Source organism: Pituophis catenifer, unplaced genomic scaffold (genome assembly GCF_029215685.1).
Source record: "Pituophis catenifer annectens isolate HBS135680 unplaced genomic scaffold, rPitCat1.0.hap2 SCAF_2, whole genome shotgun sequence".
In the NCBI taxonomy this organism is placed as follows: Eukaryota; Metazoa; Chordata; class Lepidosauria; order Squamata; family Colubridae; genus Pituophis; species Pituophis catenifer.
This window is the reverse complement of record NW_027256882.1, coordinates 124,759,544-124,762,748: the sequence shown is the minus strand read 5'-3', so window position 1 is coordinate 124,762,748 and position 3,205 is coordinate 124,759,544.

Here is a 3,205-nt window from a genome sequence, read left to right as displayed (position 1 = left end):
AAGCATCCCAAGCTTAGCAAGTGAATATGAAGTGAAAAGCCATATCTTAAGAGGTGGAATATTACTTCTTTGACTGTTGTTGAGTGTTGCTGAAATACTGTATTTGTGGCACCTGGAATAAAAGTCAAAAAAGCACATCTGAAATGCAGGGAAAGGATAAGAAGACATGAGATGAAGAAATTGCAGTCTTTTCCTTTCCTTTTTCACAGGGCATCCAAGGATATATCTATGATGGGAACAGGTACTTGACCTACGAGCCAGTTTAAACCAGCCAAGACAATGGTTGAAGAAGTTCAGAGACAAGTTGGTAGACTTTGTTGCCATTCACAAATTGCTTTGGCATCTTTGAATTCTATTATTTGAGCTGCCTCCTGGAGATATGGGCAAGGAGAACAAGGGAGCAGAAAAGAAAAGGCTGTTTCATTTGATTATATATTTCTTTCTGTGCCAATGATATATCTGCAAGCATTGAATGAAATGAAAGAGCAAATTTGACAAGGGAAAACATTGAGCAAAATAAGCTAGTAGGCTAGCATGATTTCATGACATATGGAATGCTTTCCCATTTCAAAGGGTCTGGAAAAGATATTATTGTTTATTTATTGACAAGTATCCCAATTCTTCGGAAACATTGCTAGAAAAATATGTTTTAAATATCTTCTATGTGGAGCTGGGCAGTTTTGGTGATTGGGGGCTTTGTCTAACTGAGAGACACAAGATTTATACCTAATGAATACTTGCATTGGCATGAATTGTCCCTAGCAGCCCCAGCACTTTACCGAGTGAAAAATATAAACCTCAAAAAGATTCAACATCCTTAGATTTGCAGCGGAAAGATGTAACTTGAGCCAGGACTGTTCTAAACCCAATGTTTCTGAAATGTTTCTACCTGTTTTTAGAATCCTTGATCAAATCCAATATACTGTAATATCTTTGACCAACTCCAAACTTAGCAACTCCATTGAGTTTTGTCTAAAACCCAACACTGTCAAAAGGTCTTAGGGTTGGAAGGTCATAGTTATTTAAATGGCCATAACCATCACTAATGTGCAATCTATGGTACTGTATTCTTGGGCAGGGGAATGTGTCTGCGTATCGGAATATTCAGGGTATACTTCTAGAGCAACGGTTGTCAATTGGTGCATGCAGGATTTCTTGAAATGATACCCAAAGACAACCTAACAGAAAACCACTATGACAACTATATTTTTCTATCCAGTCAAAAAAAAAAAAAAAGACTTTATTGAGTTTATAGAACAACTAACCATAAGCTTGGAGTCTATTGGAGTTAGAGTGCCTATAAATTATAAATAAAAAACAAACAAACATGCAACTAAGAAATGTAAGAATAATTGAGATCCCTTTTTATCATCTGCTTATTTAGAGTAAATAATTTTAAAATTTATCAGCAATAAGATGCACTATACATTTCCTTGGCCTGAGGAAGGAAACCACACCCACTTTTTCAAAGAGGTGAAGCTTAATATAAAAGACATTTGGAATGGTGTTCAGAAAGAAAAAGTAAAACTGAAGAATTGTAAAGAACATTTTAAAAGCTCATCTACTTTTTCTACTGCAGTGACTTAGTTTAAAATACACAGTGTCTGGTTAGTATGAACATTACTTCTGAAAATATTTCCTCCAAGAATAAAGAAAATCTGAAAAATCATATTCATTTAAGCACAATTCCTAGAATGAGATGCAATGCAATTTCTTCAAAACATCAATATCAGCTTCAGCTGTAAGGAAATACATTGGTGAAAAATTGGGAAGGGAAATTATAATTTCAATTTTTCTTTCTCTGGATAGCAATCAATAGATAGCACACAAACTACTGAATGCCATAATGTGCTGATTTAACAGCTTGGTGGTTTGTATGGCTTTTTAATCTTTTAGTTTTGTTCCTTGAGTAATATTCCTCTGGTTCATTTTTTAAAATCTTATTTTCCCAGGACCATCTCAGTGCACCTGACATAAATAGCCAGTTAAACAGTCAGCAATCTGCCAAATAGCACACAGCACTTTGGTTTTCGGCAACTGCAAAGGAATTAAATATTTCTTTAACCAATGCAAAACGGTTCAATTAAAATCAAGTATGTGTATGTGTGCAGAGCTTTTTCTTAATAAAGATAAGAATTGCCCTATGGAATGAATCTGTATATAAATATTCTGTAAATTTTTGTGATCTTGTTTTATAAAAAATATATTTTAATTATGGCTGTAAAATTATTTGTCTAATAAAGGACATTTTCCTAATTCATGACTCCGTATATTTTCTTAAACAAAGTTATGGGGTATTTTGTATGAAACTTCACTTGGATATGCAACACTCATGAACAGTTTGACACTGAATTGAATAAATCATTAGGTTACTTTTTAGTTCAGAGTTCTGTTAAAATAAAGTTCATATCTATGGAAATAGGTGGCATAAAACAGTCTCTAATGTAAGTTCCAGGAAAACCTTTCTTGTCATTAGAAAATTATTGTTATGACCTTCCTTGCTAGTTAATAGATGTGCTAAAATATCTCTCCATATATTTTAAACAAATATTCATGTTGAGATTCTTGCAAAAGTGTATTTTATTTATTTAATGTTGATTGATTATATAATGTGAATTTAGTTGCGATATATAAAAGAAATGTATAAGCTATTTATCATCCAAAAGGTCTAGGTGAATAGTATTATCTTATATATAGATGTTATCTTGCCCTATCTTACAATTCTCAGTGGCCAATGCATGATTTTTAAAAATCCCACAGAATTTTTTTTTCAAAAACCAAAATCATTGAAATAGTTTCCAAAATTACTATGGGTATTCAAATATTTAGTCAAATAAGGCAACTTTGTATATCTTGGTTCCAGTGAGATCTTTGGAACAATCAAGTTCAATAATCTACAACAGGCAGAATTGAGGCAGGAATCAAAATAGATCTGAATCTGTATCACTGAAAGTGAAACCCATGCTCTAAAATTAAGAAGATTGTGTTGGTTCTTGGCAAGGTCCCTATTCTGCACAAAGAGCATTTCCAAGTTGTCAGACACAGCTGACTCTGGAGCCTGATTGATTTTAGGCAGATGGATGTTGAGATTCAAAAGCCTGGAACAGTTTGAGCCCTTCTATATCTTCACATATCTGTGATTCTCCTTCCTGACCCTTTTGATGAGAACTGTGTAAGGCAAAGAGTTCGAATTTTATTTCCCGAT